The sequence below is a fragment of the Ictidomys tridecemlineatus genome, chromosome 1 (assembly GCF_052094955.1).
Source record: "Ictidomys tridecemlineatus isolate mIctTri1 chromosome 1, mIctTri1.hap1, whole genome shotgun sequence".
NCBI classification, from domain to species: domain Eukaryota; kingdom Metazoa; phylum Chordata; class Mammalia; order Rodentia; family Sciuridae; genus Ictidomys; species Ictidomys tridecemlineatus.
This window is the reverse complement of record NC_135477.1, coordinates 77095946-77114606: the sequence shown is the minus strand read 5'-3', so window position 1 is coordinate 77114606 and position 18661 is coordinate 77095946. Positions and strand designations below refer to the sequence as shown.

The window sequence follows — 18661 nt, the reverse complement described above, 5'->3', positions numbered from 1 at the left end:
TCACAAACTCTCACCCCTACTCACTCTAGAACATATCTGTGTCTCTCCATCCTGTATTGCTTTTTTTTAAAAAAAAAATTTTTTTGTAGTTATAGATGGAAATAATGCCTTTATTTTATTTGTTTATTTTTTATTTTGTGCTGAGGATCGAACCTAGTACCTCACAAATGCTAGGCAAGCACTCTGCAAGTGCTCTGCTGCTGAGCTGCAGCTCTAGGGCCACTGCATTGTTTTTGCTACAGCCTGAGGGGTGGTCGTCTTCCACATGCACCAAACTTTTAATCATTCTATTTCTACTTTCACTCCTGTGAACTTAAAATTTTGCCATACAGCAGCTATTGTGATTTTTGAAAATCACAAACCAGGAATGAGACCTTCCAAGGCTTTTCAGTGAACATCAAATAAAATCCAGACCTTTCATCTTGGCTTGGAAGCTTCTGCAGAGCCAGTACTAAAGCAATGATTAAGGACAGGCAGTTAGTTAGTTAGTGTAGACAGGTGATGGGGAAAATGAAAGCTGAGTTAGGTCTGGGAAGTTGGAGACTGCTTTGGTGGACTGAAATGCTAATGCCTCTAGAGACCTTTCTCCACCCATTACCAAGATTACCAATTTATACTGTTCCTCCCAAAAGGATGTTAACAAGCACCTCCTGAGCAGACAGGGAGCTGTTAATTAATGCCTCCTGGGCTATAGCTCCCTTCCTGCCCAGGATCATTCCATCTTTGGCCCTTCTAGCCCATCTGTTTCTCACCTTTTGGCCATCCCACCGGCACCCCACCACCTCCCAACTAATCAGGTCACTAGTCATGTAGGCAGGATGGGAAAATGAAGGAACAACAGGGTAGAACAAAGAAAATATAAAATGTTTAAAAGGTATAGGACACTCCTACTTTGGATATCAGAATACCAGCTATGGCCCTTTATTCTTCCCGAGAGAAGTTTATTATTATTCTTTAAATAAAACTTGCTTTCTACACTTGCTTCAGTGTTTAATCTTTACTTCTGGGAAATGGAACTTGGGTCACTGGTAATCAACAGTTCAATACCTGTCATTTTCCCAACCTCAGCTGTACACACTCCTTTCTTAATATTATACTTGGTCCCAGCAACCTTGCAGGTTCCTGAACCACATCAAATTCATTCTCAAGGCCTTTGCACTAGCTTCCCTCTTTGTCCCAAATGTGCTTTTTCACACCTTCATCCCAGTTCCTTATCATTTTGATCCCAGCCCACCTACTGTCTCCTCAGAAAAGCATTTCCTTGACCAGCTAATCATTTTCCCAATTAAATTTCTTCATTCTACTTCTATCTTACCTCATTATCTATTCAAGGGCTTTCTTACTGTCTCTTCCCCTAAGATGTAAGTTTCCTGGGACAGAGAGGTTGTCATTCTTTGCTGCATTCCTAAGGCCTCAAACAGGCTGGGACATAAAAGGAATCCAATTACTTATTCATTTAATTTCAGATGATTGTTTCTCTCCAGGGTTCTGTCTGAGGGTACAACACTTTTCAAACTATCTGCTGTGAAGGACCAGGATTCTGTTTTTTAATAAACAATTTACTCTCTATACTTATGTCTGCATGGTTCATGGGCTGGCATTAGTTAAGAAGGCACACTTTGAAAAGCAAAGTGAGGACTGGGAATGTAGCTCAGGCAGTAGCGCGCTCGCCTGGCATGCGTGCGGCCCGGGTTTGATCCTCAGCACCACATACCAACAAAGATGTTGTGTCCGCCGAGAACTAAAAAATAAAATATTAAAAATTCTCTCTCTCCTCTCTCACTCTCTCTTTAAAAAAAAAAGTGATAGAATTTATTAAAAATAATGAGTCAAATGAAACCTAAATTATGGACCAGGAAGTCCACAATACCTTTGAGAAGGCAGCATTACCTCATAAATTTGATTAGCCTAGACAACTTCCAGGCTGAGGAGACACCACTACTCCCTCCTCAGTAATTGAGGATAGCAGGGCCTGCCATGCAGGAAGCATGTGACTTACCCAACTAGTCACCAGTGGACAAAGTAAAAATGAGGAGAGTAGAAGCTTTCTCTCAAGCTCTCCTTTCAATGACTGTGTCTCCACTCTGCTTAAAAGGCTAGGCAACAGAAGCCTGGGCAAAGGCGGGACAAAGAAGAAGTGGAGAATGATGCCTTAGTGCTCCATCACCATAGCCTCTAGTGAAGCAGGGCCCAGTGAATATCAAGCAAGTGGATTCTTTGGGGTAGAGCTCGGGGGATGGGGAGAGCACTTAACCTGGCTTTGCATGAGCCTCTGAATTCAATCCCCTGCACTGGGCTGGGGGCAGTGAGGAGGAGAGGAATCAGTCACTCCTCTCAACCAGACATTTTCTTTCCCACTTTAGAAAGGTTTCTTTCTGCTCAAGCTAATCTCTCTTTGGGTACTCTAGATTGAATCCCTTCCTCTTTCCTCAGATTCAGATCCATCAATTATCTTTTCTTTCAATTTTTATCCCTTTCCACTAGTCACCTGGATTGTTTAAGCGTCCTTCTCTACCTCAACAATATTCAAACCACTTCAGATCTTGTCAGTTCTATCCTTTGAATTTCCTTCCAATGTGTTCTCTCTCCTCCATTACCAATGTCTTAGTAAGGTCATTGTTTTTAAAATAAACCTTAGACCACAATAACTTCTTACCAAATTTTCACAGAACAAGTTTTATTGTCTTTCAGTTCATAGTCAGACTTAGTAGTTTTTAAGATCCTGTAAACAAAGTGGCAGGGGGAAATCCATGCCAAGAATGAAAAGGATATGTGGGTGGATTATTAACTGTAGAAGACTGAAAATTCCAGGGTGAGAAATATTACAAGAGAGGACCAAGTGAGAGGAAGGGGAGGATGGAAGGGGAAAAAAATAATGCTCCTTTTATAGCAAGAGAGAGCTGAGACTAAAAGAATCTAAATAATAAACAGTCTTCCTTGGTATCAGTGGAGTTAATGAATCGCCCCCAAGACTGAACTTCTGCATACAGTGGGAAAGTGTTCTCAATATCCTGCAGGCTGGTCAAAGAGGAAGGTCATAGGACCAGTAGTTTCCTATTTTCACCAAATGTTAAAGTTCTCATTACTCCAGACAGGTTATCCCATGGCTCTCAACTTCCATTCCAGATGCCTCCCAGCTTGATATAACAATTTACTGAGAGGCAGGACACAGTAATGCAGAAGCTGGTAAGTGGCGTAGTCACAGTGGATTACTTGGAACCATCTACACCCAGCATGTTCTAGTCTAGCATAGTTCTTTTCACGTTGCTTCTACCCTGACTTGGATTTCTCACATCCATTTTGGAATTCCTTTATCTCAGGATAATCAGCAAGCCCTTTCTGAAGCAGGCGGATAAGCCAGGTGCTTCTTTCTTTAAGACCTCAGAGCATCTTTCTCATATCTCTGATATAGCTATTAAATCTGTCTCACAAATTGGCTGTAAGATTGTGAAGGACAGAGGTCACACTCAACTAATCTTTAAATCCCCAGCAATTAACACAACCAACTTGGAATCTAAAAGATAGAAGTTTATAAATTCACATTCAATTCTTTTGTTTTTTGGAACCGAGGAATGAACCCAGGATTGCTTTACCTCTGAGTTACATCCACAGGGTTTCACTAAGTTGCTTAGGGCCTTGCTAAGTTGCTAAAGCTGGCTTCAAATTTGCAATCCTCCTGCCTTGGCTTCCAAGTTGCTGGGATTACAGGTGTACCCCACCATACCTGGCCACTTTCAATTTAAATGACTAATGAAATGCAACAAATAAAGAGACCCTAGAGATCATCAAGCCAGACACCCCAATTTTATAGATGAGAAACCAAGGTTCATAATGAAGTGACTTATCCAAGGTTGCAGAGGGAGAAAAGGGTTAAACTGGGACTCCTGCCTTTTGGCACACACAAAGATGATGTCTGGAATACAGAAAACAATAAGTATATGTGGTAGAATAAAGTGCTTTCTTTAAATTAAAAAAATTATTATTTAACATAAGTTAACATACTTAACATATTACTTAACATACCAGAATCTCAAAATTTACTATGCCTGCAGTCCCTAACTACATCAACATTGAATAATTACAGGGGAATAGGTAGAAGGGAGAAAAATATACTGAACACAGGGTCTTGTGCATGTTAATCTCTCTTGAAGTCCTTAAACATTTTCAATGCTCTCTGTACCTCCAGGAAGATTACTATCCTCCATACACACAGATTTTTATAAGGCTAATGGTCTCTTCTTGTAAACCAGGACACAAAAAGAGGCTTCTACTGCTAGTGGTGTTAAGAATCGCAGGCGGTAGCGCGCTCATCTGGCATGCGTGCGGCCCGGGTTCAATCCTCAGCACCACATATCAACAAAGATGTTGTGTCCGCCGAGAACTAAAAAATAAATATTAAAAATTCTCTCTCTCTCTCTCTCTCTCTCTCCTCTCTCACTCTCTCTTTAAAAGAATATTTAAAAAAAAAAGAATCAATTCTTAAATTAAAAAAGAGAGAGAGAGAGAGAGAGAACCAATTCTCTTTTTTTCCTTAAAATGCAATCTGAGCCCAACATAGAGGCATAGGCCTGTGGTATCAGGCAACATGATCATTTGAACCCAGGAGTTTGAGGCCAACCTGGGCAACACAGAGGACCCCATCTCATTGGAAAAAAAAAAAATGTAGCCTGATATTTTATTCAAATAATTTCAGGTGTGATGACCTATTTAGTTATGGAGAAAGAGCAGCTTGGATCTGAAAAACATGGAGTTTATTTCTGGCTCTGCTGTTTTTTGCAACAAAAAACAAGGCTTTCTCTTCAACTTCCTCTGAGTCACAGCTCTCTGCAGCCATAAAACACTAGCACTCTGACAGAGAGTGGGCTGACCATTTCCATCTCAAACACTCATGATTCTGTCAATCTTTAGGTAACTATCTACACATGGTTTTACAGAGACAATTTTTTTTTTTAAAAAAAGTGCTATTTGGTAAATCTACATTCACTGTATCAATTTAGTAGACATGTTGGTGGAAGGGAACATAGCAACCAGAGCGTAAATTATCTGGTTAGGTAGTCATTTTACCTACCATACTTACTAACATCAAGTATGTGGAGTATTATTATTTCACAATAAATCTTCAGAAAACAAAGAGGAATGAGAGTCTCCTTTTAGTAGATCTGCAGGGGAGGGCTAAGAACCTTAATTCTTGGAAACCTAGATGATTCTGATGCAGCGCCTAGGTGAGGAGCATTTGTAGCAGTGATTTTGTTATCACTGTGCTGACATTTAACTAATGTTCTAATATTTTTCATTCTTTCACAATTATAAATGGTCATGATTAATATGCATATGTTTTGAGTACACATAATATGCTCATCAAGAAGTGCGCTCCTTGAAGAAAAGCACCATAGTTTATCATTCTATTTGTTTTCCTGAGACCATTTAGCACTGGACTGGACATACAGTAGCTCTGAACGACTTTCAACATGCTATAGTTTATAGTTTGGATCTTTTGTGTCTCCCAAAGGTTCATATGCTAAAAGAACAGCCTGTGAGGTGGTGGAACTTTTAGAAGGTGGGGCCTAGTGGAAGCAAAACTATGTTACTGGGGGCATGCCCTTGGAGGTAGTATTGGAATCTCAGCCCCTTCACCTCTTTGTGACCTGCCTGCCATGAGATGAAGAGAATTCCTCTACCTTGCTCTCCCACCATGATGCACTGTGCTGTCACAGGCCCAAAGGCAACTGTGGGATTGAAACCTCTGAAACTGTAAGCCAAAATAAATATTATAAATTGATTACATCAGGCATTTTCTCACAGCAACAGAAAGTTAACTAACAGGATGTGAGTGAAATGTCTGGCAGGAAAAGTTTAGCTTTGAAAGGACCAGGCAAAGATGCTCTGTGGTCTTTCTTTAGAAGTGCACATGCAGGTACTCTGAAGAGCAGACCAAATGTAAAAAAGTAGGGCAGTATAAAATATAATCAGAAATATATGTTTCTCATACTGAACTTTTTGACAAAGGAAAAAAAAAAGGATGAGGGAGAGGAAAATAAATACAGTACAGTACAGACACAGGATCTAACACTAGCCAAGCTCTCATGCACATGTTCTCTTTGTCCCAAGGGGGAAAAAAAAAAAGGTTATGTTTAATTTTTAGAAAGGAATTTTAGGAAAAACTCCAACTCACCTGGAACTTTGTCATATCTTCCTCTCAGGGAAATGCAGATTCCTGGAAAGGCAGAGAAAAATCCATAAAAACCAAGCCCAACTTGTAGGACACAGACTAGCCGGTCCAACACTGGAAAAAGTTACTCAGCTCTTGCTATCAGTCAATCCTTCCTCTCTCACTCCCTGCAGTTCTCTTATCCCTCTCTTCAGGGCTTTGGAACAAATAGGCCAAGTCTCCCATCAAAGCACGTGAGAGTAAGCAAATTCAAATTCGGTAGCTGTCTGCATCTGAAAGCCTTTTCCCTCAGACTTCCCAATTTCTGCCCTAAAGTTCTGGTTAGAGTAGGAGCTCTCAGGTTATATAGATCGCCTCTGAGATGGGATTTTGGATACATAAGACGCCATCCTTTTTCTCTGCAACCTGATTCATTTCTGGGGTACAGGGTTCTGATGTAACATTTTTTTCAGCGAGGAAAAAAGGTGCTGTGGAGCAGAAACCTGGGTCCCACAGGGAGCCCTTCTCGACTGCCTAATGTCCACAGAACAACTCCTTGGAAAAGGCCGATGTAGCCAACCACAAAGCTCCCAGGCAGGCCCAGGCCAAGTCTCAGCCACACGAGAGGAGGGGCCCTCAGGGGCCAGGCCTCCTTTGCGGTAGAGGCCTGGCCTCCGTGTGGCCTAGCCCAGGGGGCGCCACTGCTCGGAATGCGGCACCCAGACACACGTGCGGCCCTGAGTTGCCCTCCGCGGGTCGCACTCTCCTTCGGCTTCTCGCCCGGCTTCCGATCTTGGCGGCCCAGCACCTCACCAGAGGCCCACGACCCTGATCCGTGACACCTCTGCCAGCCACGAAGGCCGCCGGCCCCGTCTCACCTCCCACGTGAGATCCCACACCTGGCAACGCAGTGATCCGCAAACTGACCCGTGCCCTCGCCATGGGCCCCCAACTACAAGTCCCAGCGAACCGCGCGCGGGACAGCCCACTTCCGGCACCTACTTCCGGCGGCGCCCGAGATGAGAGCGTTTTGCGAAGAGCTGAGCAGTGGTGTAGGCGATTGTCCACGCTGCTGTTCACCTCTCCTTGCAAAGTGGTAAAGTTATCCTCCAGGCTTTTTCTTACAAACGCCTAAGAATTATTTTAGGAATACCTGTTATGATTTTTTTAATGTTAAAATTCCGCTGGGGGAGAAGGACGTAAATACCACCATTTAAAAAAAAATTCTGAAATTAATACTTACCACTCGATATCTTCTGTCTCAGTTCCGAAGTTCATTCATAGCAGGAGCTCTTCAAGATGTTACTCCCAAATCATTGCCCTTTCAGTGATTCTTGTTAAATTCTAGTGGGGGAAACAAGCAATTTAAATAGAAATAAATGACATAGTATGGTATAAGGTGATATGGAAAGATGTTATGGAAAAAATAGATTGATGAGGGGTGCTTGTGTGGTTATGTGTGGTTGATTTTATGTAGGCTACAATTGAAAGACTGAGAAGGTGAGAGGATTGGTCATGTGGCATTCAGCAGTCAGAACTCTCCTTCAACTACACAGATATGACTGTTTGTACGTATTTTTAAAAACATGCCATGTATGTGGGCCTGCAATTTGCTTTTTACAATTGAATAATATCAAATATTTACTAAGGGAAGCAGAAATCTTGCCTCAGAGACTCTTTTATTTGATATCTTCATAGGGAGGCACTATAATTCTACCAGGCTGCACCTCTCACTAAGTGACACAGAGCTGCCCGTTTGGCCTCTTTCAAATCTTTTTCAGATTTATTTGGGAGATCAGAAAGCTGCTTCCTGGGCGTCTCTTCTATACCCTTCTTCTTCTTCTATCAGTTTCCATTTGTTCCTGTAACAAATTTTCACAAATTGGTGTACACCACAACAAATTTATTATTTTGCAGTTCTGGAGGTCAGTAGTCTGATATAATTTTCACTGGGCTAATAGTGTCTATAGGGCTGGTTCCTTCTGGAAGCTTTAGAGGAAGAATTTTTGCCAATTTCCAGTGATTCAATGTATTCTTTGGCCTGTGGCCTCTTCCTATCTTCCAAGTACTGTAATCCAATTTGTTCTTCCTTCATGATATCACTTTCTCAGCACTGGTGACTCCTACATTTTTCTTACAATAAGTTGCAATTATATTGGACCCAACTGGATAATGCAGGAAAATCATTCTACATCAAGATGCTTAATTTTGGGGCTGGGGATGTGGCTCAAGCGATAACGTGCTGGCCTGGCATGAGCAGGGCGCTGGGTTCGATCCTCAGTACCACATAAAATAAAATAAAGATGTTATGTCCACCGAAAACTGAAAAATAAATATTGAGAAACTCTCTCTCTTTAAAAAAAAAATAGATGCTTAATTTAATCACATTTTGAAAATCCCTTTTGTCATATAAATTATAAATTAACATTCACAACTTCTAGGGATTAGGGCTTGGACACATTTGGGGAACCATTATATTCAGCCTATTGTAGGAGCATGAACCCATTTCCTGTCTGGGCTCCCCTTCAGAACTACTCTCCTACCTTTTGTCTGGGAACACAAAGTTATCTCTTTTTGACTCACCACTATTAATCTCTGATGGAAAATCATAGAGCTCTTCCCTAATCTTTTGATTGTATAACCCTTGCCTCACCCCTCACCCCTACCCCAATGTCCTCATATCCCTCTTTGCTGATATATTTTAGAGACCACTGACCATCATATGATCAGTCCTTTGTATATACCATTAACTGTCTTGCTCCGTCTCATTTTATTTCATTCTGATAAAACATAAAACCTAGTTGATTCCAACTCCCTGTCTGCTCTCTGCCTGTACTTGCATAGCAGATGTGGCCTAAGAAAAACACACAGCCCCTGAAAGTTCTTGCTTTCAATTTGTGACCAATTTATTTTCCTAAATGACTAATTCACAACTTCTCCTCCTCCTCCAAGTCTCCAACAACTCCTTTCTCCCACCTCACTGATAACTGATGAATTTGATTTCTCTGTTACTGAGAAAAGAGAATTTCTGTACCCAAGCACAAGCACATCTGCAGACCTCTCTGCACGGAACCTGTGTGCTCCACTTTGCATTCTGAATGAACTCTCTTTCTGGGTCCTGGATCTTATTCCTTTTCTCATGCATGATGACATTCACCTTTTTCTTCTGTCACCAGTTTTTCATTCTGTACGTATTTACCAGCATACTAATGAATATGCTGTGCTATCTGCTTTAAAATAAAATGTTTTCCTCCCACCCTATTTCTCTTTAGCTACCACCCAATTTTGCTGCTTCCCCTTACAGCAGACCTCCTCAAAGAATTTTCTATAGATATTTCCAATTCCAATTTTCCTCTATTCCCTTAAACCTACTGCAGTTAGGTGATTTTCCATTACCAGTCCAATGGAAAAGTCATCATTAACTTTCTTCTATTTTTTTTTTTTAAAGAGAGAGTGAGAGAGAGAGGGGGATAGAGAGAGAGAATTTTAACATTTATTTATTTTTTCTTAGTTTTCAGCGGACACAACATCTTTGTTTGTATGTGGTGCTGAGGATCGAACGCGGGCCGCACGCACACTAGGCGAGTGCGCTACCGCTTGAGCCCCCTCATCATTAACTTTCAACAGCATAGGTTCAAAATATATGAGTAAAACGTTTTAGCCTGGGGGTATAGATCAGTGGTAGAACACTTGCTTAGTAAGCATGAGGCTCTAGGTTCAATCCCTAGCCCCCAAACAAAACCCAAACTCAAATCAAAGAAACCACCACTTTCATTAACAGGAAAAATCTTTCCTAATACCTGAAAGTTGTGAATGTTAATTTATGTTAACTATCATAGTAGAGGATTTTTCTGGAACACACACTCTTACAGAAAAAAAAAAAAAAAAGTATCCAGCTGGGTGTGGTGGTGGAGCCTGTAATTCCAGCAGTTTGGAAGGCTGAGATAGGAGGATTGTGAGTTCAAGACCAGCCTCAGCAAAAGTGAGGCACTAAGCAATTCAGTGAGACCCTATCTCTAAATAAAATACAAAATAGGACTGAGGTATGACTCAGTGGTTGAGTGCCCCAGTGTTCAATCCCCAGTACCAAAAAAAAAAAAGTATTAACAATAATATGCTTGGAATACAGAAAAACAATTAATATACTTGATTTAGAAGATCTAGAATAGTGAAGTCTAAAATTTAAAAAAAAATTGAACATTTTGAATATAAAAGTCACAAAGATTATTTCCATTAAATCTGGAACAAAATTTCAACAAGTATTTGGTTGATATTATACAGTAAAATTTCACAAAAGAAACTTCAGGCTGGATGTGATGGTGCACACTTGTAATTCTAGCTACTTAGCAGCCTTGGGGACTCTTAGTGAGTCCCATCATGTCCCAGAATATCTATGGCAGCTACTTAGTTTGAGGACAGTCTTGAAAAGTTAGTGAGACCCCTATCTCAAAATTAAACAAACATGCAGGAAGATGAGTTGGGGATGAAGCTCAGAATCCTGGATTCAGGATTCAATCCCCAGTACAGTGGGAGGGGAGAAACTTCAGGAGGCTGTGGTAGCTCAGTGGTAAAGCACTTTTCTACCATTTGCAAGCCTACCCCACAAAGGTGCCTTCTAGATGCTATCCCATGAATATGCTGCCCACATGGTTTCTGACATCATTCACCAAAGTACTGAACTTTGTTCTGTTGAGCCCAGAGAATCAAATACTACTTACACAGCCCAAACTAGTCTCAGATCCTGGGAAGGACATGGTGGTTTTCTAGGAAAGAACTACAGTTGGAGCAGAATCTATTTGTAATATTTAAACTATATATTGTATTTTTATACCAAAACAAATTAGAGCCTGTAAATTCTTTATATGTGGCTCTAATTCCCATTTTCCAGGAACCCAAGATTTTATGTCATCTGTATTATTTTGCTGTCTGTAATGTACAAATCCACCTAAGGATCTTGTCTTTCCAACTTTGGCTTGGTTTTATAGATGTGGGAAATTAAGGGAAAAATGCAATTCTCTTGAAGTTACTCAATGTATAAGGCCAAAACATTTCCTCTTTTGGGGACAGTCCTTTTTCTTCAAAATCTCTTCACCTAGAATAGACATGGGGTAGATGGGACAGAGGTCCATCCTAAAGGGAGGGAGATAAGGTCAGATAATAAACAAAAGGATAGGAAGAGAAACTGGTATTCACACCCTGATTAATAGGGTAATGGCATTTTTTGATTCTGCTGCCTGCTATGAAACAGCTGATTATTTGCAACAGGAAAAGGCCCATATATTCTTCCCATATTATAAGTGGAAAAACCAAGTCTTATGAGGAATAACCAGATAAAGCAAGAAAGTAGTAGAATCAATTATAAAGAACATGTGCTTTGGGATTTAACACACACACACACACACACACACACAGCCTTGAGAAGCATAGCCAGGCAGGTGCAGTGGCGCAGGCCTGTCATTCCAGCGACATGGGAGGCTGAGGCAGAAGGATTGCAAACTTCAGACCAGCCGAAGTGTAATAAGCAGCTGCCATAGATATTCTGGGACATGATGGGACCTACTAAGTTGCTGGCCATAAGGAACAGCAGCTGTTGAAGTGCTTAGTCATGTCTGCTTGCAACTGATAAGGTCTGGAAGGGGCATTAGCCATAGACATGCTTAGCAATGACCAATTACAATTGATAGGGGGCACAGCTCCATGGACATGAGCAAAGAACATGCCCAATCGCAATTACATCACTTCACTGGACATAAACAATAGGCATTGGGTGTAACCAATCACCAACATACACCACCAACTTGGAACTGTATTTTTAAATTGCTTGTCTTGTCCTGCCACATTGAAGAGTTTTTCTCCAAGGACATTGGTGAGACTGGCTGTCTTACTGTCCATCCTTGAACCACCTTCACCATTCCCTGACATCCAGCCATTGTCTGGAGAGAACCACTAGACAACGACAATGTCTACTCTTTGGCTTAGAGAAGTCACATGGCATTGGAGGTATTTTGAGGCTCGACGTTACCCCAGCATTGTATGATTTGTTTATAGTATTGAATTAGTGTGCATTAATGATAGTTTGGTGCTCTGGTACACCCAACACTTTTTGCATTAATTGTTTATATTTGATGATTGGAATGATTGAATATATGCTTCCATTTAAAGACAATATGCCTCCGAGTAATTATTTTATTTTATTTTATTTTTTATTGATTGTTCAAAACATTACAGAGCTCTTGATAAATCATCTTTCATACGTTTGACTCCATTGGGTTTTGAACTCCCATTTCTACCCCAAATACAGATTGCAGAATCACATCTGTTACATACTCACATTTTTACATAATGGCATATTAGTGACTGTTGTAATCTGCTACCTTTCCTATCCCCTCCGAGTAATTATTAATAGCATCGTTCATGACACTAAGAAATTTAGCAAGGGGCTGGGGGTGTGGCTCAAGTGGTAGCGCGCTGGCCTGGCATGCGCAGGGCGCTGGGTTAGATCCTCAGCACCACATAAAAAATTAAATTAAATTAAAAAAAAAAAGATGTTATGTCCACCAAAAACTAAAAAATAAATATTAAAAAAAATAAAAGAAATTTAGCAAGGCCCTAAGCTACTTAGTAAAGACCCTGTCTCAAAATAAAAAACTAAAAAGTGCTGGGGTAGCTCAGTGGTAAAGTGCCCTTTGTTTCAATCCACAGTACCAAAAACAAAAACAAAAAACAACAAAAAAAGCAAACAAGCAAGAAAGAAAATAGTATATACAGTGTCTCATAATTAATAATGGCCAGAGTATAGATGCAAACCCAGTTTATATGATTTTGTGTGTGTATGTGTGTTATTATATGTTTATTTACATTTTTTTTTATTTAGTACTGGGGATTGAACACAGGGATGCCCTACCACTGAGCTACACTCCCAGTCTTTTTTATTTTTTATTTTGAGACAAAGTCTTCCTAAATCGATGAAGCTGGCCTTAAACTTGCAATCCTCCTGATTCAATACCTGGAATAACTAGGATTATAGATAGGTACCACCATGTCTGGCATGTGTGTATGTATTAAATCCAAAAGCACATGTTCTTCATAATTGGTTCTATTACTTTCTTGCTTTATCTGGTTATTCCTCATAAGACTTTTTTTTTTTTTTCCATTTATAATGTTTCGGGAATCAGACCTGTCAAGAAGTGGGAGAACTCAAACTTTATTTTTCCACCTGCAGGCCCAGAGGTGATCAAACTCCAGATGCTGAGCCCCTATCCATTTGACACATCTTTTATAAGCTATATAGTGCCCTAAAATTTCTAATTTACAAGATAGTAGGAGTTTCCAGCTCCAGTGGGAAGTGTGTTTACAGAAGCAGAGTGTGATAAGGGGGAAAACTGACTTTTCTCACAGGCCTCTGATAAATCTTCAGCCTTGTGCCCAAGCCTCAACAAGGGCTTCATTTACACTTCAAATGGGAGTAGTTAAATTACAATCCAAAAGGCTGGGGCCTAGGATTAATTAGGTTTTCCTGAAGAAGGGCTGATAGAAAGAGGAGGGGAACTCACTCTTTCCCCAGGCACTAGTTTTTCACAATATTGTTCATATAATTTCATTTTACAACCAGGCCTGGTTTTGACATCCATCACAGCAAAAGGGAACTGATAATCATAGACCCTTTCTTTGAAGCTTCCAGGAAGGCAAAGGATGTTAAATTGTCAGGAACTTTCTAGAGATCTATAGAGTTGGAGATTATTCTCATTCCTTCAAATGTGGGTTGATAGTTCCAGGTATTTGTGAGGAAGTTGAGGGGTCTCAGCAGGGGGCATAATAGAGACAAGATATTCACATTGTGTTATGTGCAATTTGGTGTCCGTGGAGAATGATCACATTTCTTTGTTTATATTGAGTGATAATGGGACACAGGATGCATGCTGAATGGCATTTTGCTGATAGTGACCAACCTGCCACAAACAGATATCTCATATTCATCACACAAACTATATTCTTAAATACAATCTGTATCTTCTCACAACATATTTGTTCACAGCATATATTCACATTTCAACCATTATTATGTGTGGTAGATTGCATTATTATTCCTTGGTTTTCTAGTCCAGGTTTTTGCAAAACTTTTTATTTTATCCCCAGCACTTCCCCCAAAACTTTTTAAATTTAAAGTAATTATAGATTTACAAGAAATCAGAAAAATGCACAAATAAATCCCTGTACTTTCAGTTTCTACTAATAGTACATCTTACATAACTAAATTTTGTTTTTTTTAAGATATGGATCCTATACATGTTTCATTAAACTTCCTAAGTACTTTTAATTTTCTTTGGAAAGGTTGCAGATCATATTGTTTTGTTTTGTTTTTGGCACTGGGGATTGAACTCAAGCCCTTATACATGATAAGCATGTGCTCTTCAACTGAGCTATACCTTCAGTCCTGGTACTATGAGATATATATATATATATATATATATTGGAGCCTACTAGCCTACACTAGCCTGAGCATTGTCAAAAAATACTGTCAAGCTTCTTTTCCCAGGCTTTTGTCCTAAGGGACTAGGTTTTTCTTGAAGCTTTTTGTTTTTCAGCCTGTGTTATTGGTGGTCCTGGGCTATGGTTTTCCCCAGGGGTATTTGGAAAGCACAAAAGAAAACCTGACAATTAGGCCAGGGGTGTAGCTCAGTGCTAGTACTCTTGCCTAGCATTCATGAGGCCCTGGGTTTTATCCTCAGCACTGAAAAAAAGAAAGTAAAACAATTTTTAGGGCTACAGGTGTAGCTTTGTTGTAGATCACTTGCCTAGCATTGTGTGAGACCCTGGGTTTGATCCAGGGTGGTGAAGTTGGAGGGTAAGAAAACCTGGAAACTCACTGTTGTTCTTCCAGTGCCAAGGCACCTAGGCATCCTTCTTTTTCTATTTTTAAGTGATCTCTTGGGCCTGTGTTATGTTCATGATGTTTTAGTTATAGGAGAGAAAATTGGAGAAATGGAACAATTTCTTCTTGGCTGAAATGAGAAACTCCTATTTTAAATTATTTTTAACCTATTCACATTCTTTTCTATATGAATTTGCATGCCTTTTACTAGAGGGAGAAAATAATGACAGGCCCATTGGTGTTTGGCTCTGTAGTGTCACTTGCTCTGGCTAGTAGCATGTTGGTGAATGGGATTTGAATACATGCATTAAGAATAATTGTAAATCATGCATGGTGACACTTACCTGTAATTCCATGGACTTTGATGTCCGATATAGGAGGATCACAAGTTCAAAGTCAGCCTCACAATTTAACAAGGTCCTAAGCAACTTAGTGAGGCCCTGTCTCAAAATAAAAAATTAAAAAGGGATGGGGATGTGTCTCTGTGGTTAAACACCTGTGGGTTTGACCCCAGTGGCCCTCCCCCCCAAAAAAAGGAGTGGTGATATAGCTTGCCTGCACTTGCATAACATGTGAAAGGCCTTGGGTTTGATCCCCAGCACTAAAAAAAAACCCCCCAAAAAAACCCCAAAAAACAGGCATAAGAAAGGTCAAGTTGCTAGATTTAGCAAATAAATATACATTATTCCCATATTAATTTTGTTTTTCAAAGGAATATTACAGGCAATGTTTGCCTATCTGAAATTCAAAGTAACTGAGCATCGTGTATTTTATTGGCAACCCATGGAGGGTTTATACTTCCAAGAACTCCTGAAAAGACTTGCCTGTAAGTTTACCTAAAAGATTCTACCTTCAACTCAAGTCATCTACCACAGAGACGGAGGACACTGAGAATAGCACTTGTGTCATACTGGATAGTGGCCAAAGCTTCTCAAAAGAAAAGTCCCAACCAGACTCTCTTTCTACTCTCTTCTCTGTTTTTCCTCAATCTTTGGTGAAAACTTCCTCAGCTCCAGGAGGCACAACATAGCAGCTAAAGGCAGGGTTTGTGGAGTCAGATCGATCATTTGGGGTTAAAAACAGGCTCTGTCACCAGGAAACTGTGAATCTAAGTAGGTTTATCAATTGTGTCTAAACCCCCTGTCAAATAAGGCGCATAGTCTCTATTCCTTCATTTTGTACACTCCCTACCTTCCCAAGGAAGAGTACATGAAATAATGGGAGGTGCTTATCACAGGAATTGGCAGAAATTGGCTGCTATCTGACCTTCAGATGACTCTCTTGGAGGTATAACCTTGGAGACAGGAAGGCATGATGGAAGGAATGTTTTACTCCTGCTCCTGATGTGTCTGTTCCCTGAAGTAACCCTCTTCTTTGAGGCTCTTGAGTTTTTCCATTTCTTTTATCTCAAATAGTTATCACAATGGTCCTAGGAAATAGATGAGCAGAAGGTATTAACTGTTTTGAAGATGAGCAAATTGATACCATGTTATTTAGTCTCTATCTTCCTTATGTGTTTTAAAAAAAAATAAAATTCAGGGTGAGATCCTGATGGCAGTAGCATTTTAGAATCACCTAAAATAACTCATAAGAATTGACAGAGTAACTTGGATAACAGAAGAAACATCCCTCTGCACAACATTTTGTTGCCAACAAATAAAGGTTACCAACAAGTAGCACAGTCCCAAAGAAGAAAGCCCCATTGTGAGTGGAAGTATCAGCACACAGTTCTGTGAATACCTTTGAAATCAGGCTAAGGTTCCACAGATTCCTCCATAAACTGTTGTTACAAGCCCCAGGTTGCAGGCAAGTCCAAGCAAGACTACAGAGAACTGAAGTATCAAGGGCTCTTTAGAGAAATAGTTGGTTCATGGCAGAGCACAGTGTGAAACTGGGATGCCTTGTCCTTCTAGAGAGAAAGAAAACACCAGTCATGAATAACATCAGATAGATTGTGGTCAATATTTGGTACCCCTGAGAGCTGTCAGGTCAGATTTGGGACCTGAGACCATCATGCAGCACCAGGGAGTTTCTGTGGTCTTCCGCCTTCAGTTGTCTCAAGCCTTTGTCTGTCCCACACACCAATTCTCTCCCAAGGAAAGGGAACTGAAATAAGTCAGGACCAACATTTCTAATATCTAGGCAAAGGGAGATCAGCCCTGCCTACCTAGCAAGCCTGTCACCTGAGTCTTAAGACTGGCAACCATTCTAGTCACTTTTAACTGTCTGACAGCTGTCTGAAGTTTAAGAAAGAGCACAGAATCCCTGATGAACATAGATGCAAAAATTCTCAATAAAGGGCTGGGGATGTGGCTCAGGCGGTAGCGCGCTCGTCTGGCATGCATGCGGCCCGGGTTCGATCCCCAGCACCACATACCAACAAAGATGTTGTGTCCGCCGAGAACTAAAAAATAAAATATTAAAATTTCTCTCTCTCAAAAAAAAAATTCTTAATAAAATTCTGACATATTGCATACAAAAACATATTTAAAAGATAGTGCGGGACTGGGGTTGTGGTAGAGTGCTCACCTAGCACTTGTGACAAAAGTGGGTTTGATCCTCTGCATCACATAAAAATAAAACAAAGGTTATTGTGTCTACCTACAACTAAAACAAACATTAAAAAAAAAGATAGTGCATCATTATCAAGTGGGATTCATCCCATGGATTCAGGGTTGGTTCAACATACAGAAATTAATAAATGTAATTGACACGAGCAAGGGACGGCGGCGAGGTCCCCCGACCGCTCCCGGGTGGTCCTGAAGTCACGGTCGCCCCTGCCCCAGGTAACCTCTCCGGGCCGACGATCCGTGTCTTGAAGAAAGAAGCCGCCGCACGCGAGATGCCTTTTCGAATGCTCGGTTTATTCACTCCAAGGGCATCACATCACACGAGGCACAGGAACAGAGGCTGGCGGGACACAGTTCGCTCGATGTTGACCCACACATAGTGGGTCTGAACTGGCCAAAGAGCTCAGCCTTCCTGGCCTTTAAATACTATAGTTGTTTACAACACTTCAAACCAAAAACATGTTTATTCCATAATTTCTATTTCTTATCCTATCTTAACAGATTGTCTCTATTACATCACACCTTGCTTACATCTTTGCTTATCTTAGACAATCACACTTGTTTTGTGCTAAAATACCTCAAAACATGTTTACCTTGTATCCTTATCTATTTCACACATTTTCTAGCTTAGGCACCTTTCTTCATCACAATATGTTTACTTCAAACTCTCTGTCCTTTGTTTATTTCAAACTCTCCTGTAACTCTCCTGTCAGTAATTCATCATATTAATACACTTAAAAACAAGAATCATATGATCATCTCAATAGATGCAGAAAAAGCATTTGACAAAATACAGCATACTTTCATGTAGTCAAAACACTAGAAAAACTAAGGAAAGTAGGAATATACCTCAACATCGTAAAAGCTATATATGATAAACCCAAGGCCAGCATCATTCCAAATGGAGAAAACTTGAAAGCGTTTCTTCTAAAAACTGGAACAAGACAAAGATGTCCTCTTTCACCACTCTTATTCAACATCATTCTTGAAATTCTAGCCAGAGCATTAGAAGAAAGAAATTAAAGTGATACAAATAAGTAAAGAACTAAAATTATCACCATTTACCAATGA

At 40.3% G+C, this 18661-nt stretch overlaps 1 protein-coding gene across 4 annotated transcripts in view; it reads right to left on the bottom strand.

The window, feature by feature from the left end:
* The window catches only part of Znf239 (zinc finger protein 239), a 29917-nt gene extending 22768 nt beyond the window's left edge, over positions 1-7149 (bottom strand). The window contains exons 1-2 of one of the 4 annotated variants that reach the window (XM_040273823.2): positions 7027-7149; positions 6173-6214 (exon numbers count right to left, since the gene is read on the bottom strand). The gene's annotated coding sequence lies outside the window, so the exon portion shown is untranslated. Of the gene's footprint in view, positions 1-6172; positions 6215-6877 lie in introns of all 4 variants that reach the window. The other 3 variants (XM_040273825.2, XM_040273824.2, XM_078042902.1) reach the window with 3 other exon arrangements.
* Positions 7150-18661: the final 11512 nt, after the last annotated feature.